This window comes from Bufo bufo, chromosome 4, assembly GCF_905171765.1.
Source record: "Bufo bufo chromosome 4, aBufBuf1.1, whole genome shotgun sequence".
Classification (NCBI taxonomy): domain Eukaryota; kingdom Metazoa; phylum Chordata; class Amphibia; order Anura; family Bufonidae; genus Bufo; species Bufo bufo.
The window spans coordinates 611,070,497-611,078,307 of NC_053392.1; positions in this window are offsets into that span (position 1 = coordinate 611,070,497).

The window sequence follows — 7,811 nt, forward strand, 5'->3', positions numbered from 1 at the left end:
TACCTGGTGATTGGCAGGATTCTATTCACATTAGGGGGCATCACCACCCGACCCCCAGCTGTGCCCTAGGCAGAAACCACCCTCATCTTCCCCTCATCTGACCCTCTGTCTATACGTTATGGGCAGGGGTGGGAGTCACATTTATTATCAGCTGGCCTTTACTGCCATAATGCCCAATGACATAGTACTGTAGAGCGTGGTGCCCGGAGTAAGAGTGCCCACAAAATTTCATGACAAATCCTATAGTGCCACACAGTTCCCATATAGTGCCGCAGTGCCCATCGGACGAGTCCAAATAATGAGTACAATGGAGACCCCATAATATTATACAGCGCCACATACTGACAATGTGAATAGTCCCACACAGGACCCATGAGAACCGCTGGAACTGTCTGCATTCAACACCCCGACAGAGGTCATACATGTCATATAGTGGTCATACCTGTCATATAGTGGTCATACATGTCATATAGTGGTCATACTTTTCATATAGTGATCATACATGTCATATAGTGGTCATACCTGTCATATAGTGGTCATACCTGTCATATAGTGATCCTGCATGTCATATAGTGGTCATACTTTTCATATAGTGGTCATACTTGTCACGCAGTGGTCATACCTGTTATATAGTGATCATACATGTCATATAGTGGTCCTGCATGTCATATGGGGGTTATACTTTTCATACAGTGGTCATATATGTCATATCATGGTCATACATGTCATTTAGTGGTCATACATGTCATATAGTGGTCATACTTTTCATATAGTGGTCCTACTTGTCACGCAGTGGTCATACATGCCATATATTGTCAAAGTTCTCACACAGTGGTCATACATGTCATATAGTGGTCCTGCATGTCATATGGGGGTTATACTTTTCATATAGTGGTCATATCATGGTCATACATCTAGGCGGTAGGCGTTGTGCTGGTCTGTGCCAGGATAGATTGGCTGTAGACGGACCTGTGCACCCAGCACTTGTTCAGGGGAACCGGATCCAAATTCAACGAAAGTCTGGATCAGAGAAATGGCCATATTCCAGCCCAGGTCATAGGGCAGGAGGACGGCCTGATCCTCGGCCCGGTCGCCCATGCCATTATGCGTGACCTCTGGACAGGTTCACACTGAGAAGCCATGGGCCCCACAATGGGGCTGACACCCCTGGTCCTATGTGTATGATCGGGTGGGTGACACAGATAAGTGTGACCAGACCTTCCCCTCAAACTTGTTTGTTTCCAGACTGGAAAATGCCGCTCACTGGAAATGCAGAACTGGAAACATCAGGCTACGTGGTACAAAGTCTGCGCTGATACTTCCACAATTAGGGTTTGTGGTGATTCGACATCTACCATTCAGGGTCTGTGGAAAGTTGGGCGAGATACACTCACCTAAAGAATTATTAGGAACACCATACTAATACGGTGTTGGACCCCCTTTTGCCTTCAGAACTGCCTTAATTCTACGTGGCATTGATTCCACAAGGTGCTGATTGCATTCTTTAGAAATGTTGGCCCATATTGATAGGATAGCATCTTGCAGTTGATGGAGATTTGAGGGATGCACATCCAGGGCACGAAGCTCCCGTTCCACCACATCCCAAAGATGCTCTATTGGGTTGAGATCTGGTGACTGTGGGGCCATTTTAGTACAGTGAACTCATTGTCATGTTCAAGAAACCAATTTGAAATGATTGGAGCTTTGTGGCATTATCCTGCTGGAAGTAGCCATCAGAGGATGGATACATGTTCTCATTCTGTTTACGCCAAATTCGGACTTTACCATTTGAATGTCTCAACAGAAATCGAGACTCATCAGAACAGGCAACATTTTTCCAGTCTTCAACAGTCCAATTTTGGTGAGCTTGTGCAAATTGTAGCCTCTTTTTCCCATTTGTAGTGGAGATGAGTGGTACCCGGTGGGGTCTTCTGCTGTTGTAGCCCATCCGCCTCAAGGTTGTGCGTGTTGTGGCTTCACAAATGCTTTGCTGCAGACCTCGGTTGTAACGAGTGGTTATTTCAGCCAACGTTGCTCTTCTATCAGCTTGAATCAGTCGGCCCATTCTCCTCTGACCTCTAGCATCCACAAGGCATTTTCGCCCACAGGACGGCCGCATACTGGATGTTTTTCCCTTTTCACACCATTCTTTGTAAACCCTAGAAATGGTTGTGCGTGAAAATCCCAGTAACTGAGCAGATTGTGAAATACTCAGACCGGCCCGTCTGGCACCAACAACCATGCCACACTCAAAATGGCTTAAATCACCTTTCTTTCCCATTCTGACATTCAGTTTGGAGTTCAGGAGATTGTCTTGACCAGGAGCACATCCCTAAATGCATTGAAGCAACTGCCATGTGATTGGTTGACTAGATAATTGCATTAATGAGAAATGGAACAGGTGTTCCTAATAATTCTTTAGGTGAGTGTATAATCCTTTGATAGTTTTGTGTCTTAAAGGAATTGTCCACTTTGAACAACCCATGCACTCAAGCAGGGATCACTTCAAATGCAAAAGGGTTTCCAAAGTGGACTACCCCTTTAAAAGGACCATGCTGCTTTCTTGCTGAAACAGCGCCACCCCTGTCCACAGGTTGTGTCTAGCATTGCAGCCGAGATCTATGGAAGGGAATGGGACTGAACTGAAATACTACAGTCAACCTATACACAGGTGTGGTGCTGTTTCTCATCCCGAGCAACCGTTTACATCTGATCTCTGGCAGTCGAGGAGTTAAGGCTCTTTCACACGAGCGGATACCATGCGGGTAATCCGCTGCGTGAAAGAGTGCCAAGCCCCAATCCGGACGGAGCATTAACATGATTGATAATGCTCCGTGACCTTTTTACTACAAAATCACAGAGAAGTACGGAGCATTATCAATCAGAGTGGGGCTTGGCACTCTTTCACGCAGCGGATTACCCGCATGGTATCCGCCCTTAATCATATCAGGCAACTCTTCCCCTTTAATTCTCGCTTCAGTCTAGGTGTGACCGCGTTCCCGTCCCTTTATCACCGTTTCTACCTACAGCCAAAATATCACCTGAACGCTTGGCTCCTTTAAGGCAATGATAGGTGTGATGTCACATGACCTCACATCAGAGCCCATGTGACCTCTCTGCACTCATTTCTAAAGAAACATTGTTTCCACGCACTTCCTGTCAGGTTATTGCAGAATGTTACGTCAGTGGCAACAGCATCAGATACAGGGGAAGGAACTTTTAAAGGGAACCCGTCATCAACGTTATGCCGACCTCACTGAGGGCAGCAAAAATAGTGACAGAAATGCTGATCTCAGCGGTGCGTCACTCATGAGCTAAAAGTAAGTGGTTGCCGAGAACCAGCATCATAATCATCGCTGCCTGGGCCTGGAAAAGAGTCAGATCTACCTGAGAAGAGCCCTGGTTATTATAATCTCCTGGACTCTCGCCCATCTGCTGATGGTTGTCAGTTCTCTCCTAGAGGGAAAGGGAGAAAACTAGGTAGAAGACGTCAGTCACCAGCAGGAGAGCAGGAAGTCATGAATAACCAGGACTCTTCTCCGGTGGCCGGGACTCTTTTCCAGGCCTAATCTGCGATGATTGTGATGTCGGTTCTCGGCAACCACTTACTTTTAACATTTAAATGACAGACCGCTGAAATCAACTCATCTGTCTGTACTTTATTCTGCCGTAAGTATGGGTAGCATAAAGTTGATGACGGGTTCCCTTTAAAGGGCAACTCCCCCCCAAATGTATTTATAAGTGGTGGCCACCAGCATCTGTGTCCAGATATGGAATAAGAGTTAATATTTAAAGAGGGTTAGAAAAACATGGCTGCTTCCTTCCAAAAACAGCACCACCCCTGTCCACAGTTGATGTGCGGTATTGCAGCCAGTGGTGGAGTATACCACCATGCAAACCAAGCAAATACTAGGGGCCCCAGAGATCAGGGGGCCCCCTGCTGGTTAGCTGAAAAAGATGACTAAAGGCTGGGGTCACATCGCGTTTTTCCCAAAACTCATACCATACACTGGCATCCATTCACCATAGAGTTCCATTGTATAAAAATAAAAAAAGTATAAGATTTTTTTTACTGCAGGATACAAGAACGTGGTGTGACCCTAAGGGCTCATGCACACGACTATATGTATTTTGCGCTCCACAAAACACGGATCCGCAAAAAATACAGATGACGTCCGTGTGCAATCCGCATTTTGCCAATGCCAACTCTACCCCTGGCTGCAATACCAGAAACAGACTGTGGAGAGGTGTGGCGCTGTTTCATGGAAGAAAGCAGCCATGTTTTCTAATACTGGACAAGCCCTAATGAGACCGTGACCACAACGATGCCTCAAACACCTCCCACTAGTGAGTGGGGCCTCCATTCTCTTTGCCGTATGGGGGAGGGGAGGTGACAACACTTTTCGTGACACTTTTGGACCCAGGAAGTTTCTGCGACCACAGGTCAAGGATGGCGGAAAGGAACAACATCTTTACACTTTTGCAGCACAATATATTTGGCACAAAGTTGTTTTGTGTTCTGTGTAAAAACGGCGTTCTGCGTTCAGAAATGTGATCCGTTTCTCCGTAGTCAGTGTATGGAGCCGTGGAGTTATTTTCATCCTCGTGTTTCGCATAATCTACGCCTCGGTCCTCGTGTTTCATATAATGAGCCGGGTACATGTGGCACGCTGGCGCAGTCTGCAGGAGATGTTTATCTGAGGATTACGCCATGTTCCAGCTTCGCTGCTTTGTTCATTTACATGTATTTTGGACGGGGAAGATGTTTGTGTGGTGGTCTATAACAAACACGTGAGCACTATGCGTGGCTCTCCTGGATGGGGGTGTATAGTAGTATAGTTAGCATTAACTCTTCACTGTCCTCAACATGGCAACTCCAAAGAGTTGCCTATAGCCCCTCTTCTAGTCAGTACATTTCATGAGGTCAGTGAAGTTGTCATGTCCCTTCTCCCACTCCTATCAAAGTACATCGACCAGCAGGGGGCGACCATGAGGTAACAGCTGCTCCCCGGGGGGAGAGAATATAAAATCTGTGCTCCACCCTGAGACGAACTGACACGTATAGCATTAATGATTACATTCTGTCTGTCTGCAGCCACCACTAGGGGGAGCTGATCGCATACAGTTTATTCATTGAACTCAATAATAGCTCAGTCTGCAGTGAGCTCCCTCTAGTGGAGGCTGCAGAAAGACTATATTTTCATGTAACTGTCTCTTCAGGGGATTTGTTGCTCTGTATCAGAAAAAAATTAACTGTGAAATCCACTTTTTATAATTAATATATACACTGCAACCCTTATCCGCATCCTCGGCCATGGATGGCTCAGTGTGTGATGTCCATTATGCCGCCACCTCCTGTCCCGGATCTGTGACATTGACCTTGCAATAAAACATGTGATGATTGTGTCCGTTCTTGCCCGTTCCCCTGTTTATTCATTCAGCTTCAGGCGTCCAAGTTGTTTCTTGTTGCTGTTTCCTTGTATTGTGTGGGTTCCTGCTCGGGTTCTGCACCTGCAATCAGCCCCTTCCTTTCCGCCTGTTCCCGCTCTGTCCTTACAGCTTACGTCTCATGTAAACACACTGCACCTGTAGAGTCACTTACTGAGTCAGAGGGTCCATACAGTGCGGGACCCAAAGAATCCACAGGAACCCACAAACTTCCAGGCAGCCGTGCACTAACTATACCAGCAAACTCTGCAACATGGACCATGGGTAATACATCCAGGAGATAAAAGCACTGCAATCTGGAGACCACAAGCACTGCAACCTAAGACCACATCCCTCTAACCTGGAGACCACAGCACTATAACCTGGAGACCACAGCAATGCAACCTGGAGACCACAGCACTGCAACCTGGAGACCACAGCCCTGTAACCTGAAGACCACAGCCCTGTAACCTGGAGACCACAAGCACTGCAACCTGGAGACCACAGCAATGCAACCTGGAGACCACAACACTGCAACCTGGAGACCACAGCACTGCAACCTGGAGACCACAGCCCTGTAACCTGAAGACCACAGCCCTGTAACCTGAAGACCACAGCCCTATAACCTGAAGACCACATCCCTGTAACCTGGAGACCACAGCAATGCAACCTGGAGACCACAGCACTGCAACCTGGAGACCACAGCACTGTAACCTGGAGACCACAGCAATGCAACCTGGAGACAACAGCACTGCAACCTGGAGACCACAGCACTGCAACCTGGAGACCACAGCCCTGTAACCTGAAGACCACAGCCCTGTAACCTGAAGACCACAGCCCTGTAACCTGAAGACCACATCCCTGTAACCTGGAGACCACAGCACTGCAACCTGGAGACCACAGCCCTGTAACCTGAAGACCACAGCACTGCAACCTGAAGACCACAGCACTGCAACCTGAAGACCATAGCACTGCAACCTGGAGACCACAGCACTGCAACCTGAAGTCCACAGCACTGCAACCGGTAAACCACAAGCACTGCAACCTGGTGACCACAGCCCTGTAACCTGAAGACCACAAGCACTGCAACCTGGAAACCACAGCACTGTAACCTGGAGACTACAGCACTGTAACCTGAAGACCACAAGCACTGCAACCTGAAGACCACCAGCACTGCAACCTGAAGACCACCAGCACTGCAACCTGGAAACCACAGCACTGTAACCTGGAGACCACAGCACTGTAACCTGAAGACCACAGCACTGCAACCTGGAAACCACAGCACTGTAACCTGGAGACCACAGCACTGCAACCTGAAGACCACAAGCACTGCAACCTGGAAACCACAGCACTGTAACCTGGAGACCACAGCACTGCAACCTGAAGACCACAAGCATTGCAACCTGGAAACCACAGCACTGTAACCTGAAGACCACAGCACTGCAACCTGGAGACCACAAGCATTGCAACCTGGAAACCACAGCACTGCAACCTGAAGACCACAAGCATTGCAACCTGAAGACCACAGCACTGCAACCTGGAGACCACAGCACTGCAACCTGGAGACCACAGCACTGCAACCTGAAGACCACAGCACTGCAACCTGGAGACCACAGCACTGCAACCTGGAGACCACAGCACTGCAACCTGGAGACCACAGCACTGCAGGAGGCAGGGATCGGAAGCACTGAAGAGCGTACCGCAAAAAATGCAAAACATGACCGTCTCTTCCAGATTGCGGACCCATTCCATTCAAGGGGTCCACATCCGCAAATGCTGTGCAAACGGACGGTGCCCATGCACTGTGGACTGCAATTTACAGTCTGCAACACGGGGAATACTAGCTCGTGTGCATGAGCCCTTACCGTAATGCCCCTTTAAGGCCAGGACTACGAGGCAGCGTCAGGCAGATAAGTAGATGACACAGAATGATTTTCAAGGGGCGCCTAAACTTTTGCACACACCTTTATATAGGCCATATAAACCCTCCATTAAATATCCTACATCCACTTTATACCTGGGAAAGCTGTCTGACAACCAGTAAGGTCATGCGGTGCTGCATACCTAGTTGCCATTTGGGAAAGCTGGCTGACAACCCTTCTGGGAGCTGTAATGGCAGCCGTGCGGTTGTCAGGTGGTCGACATCAGATGAGACATTGTAACAAATGTCATCCACATCATACAGGAGACCGGATCCTCCCCCGTTGTCAGCCCCTCCAAAGTTATTGACCTTACCCTCTTCTTTAGGCCTCATGCACACGGCCGTTCCGTGAATTGGGGACCGCAATTTCCGGTCCCCAATGCACAGGCAACGTCCGTGCGGCGGCCAGGACGGATCGAGACCCATTCAACTTGAATGGGTCCGTGATCCGTCCGCACCACAA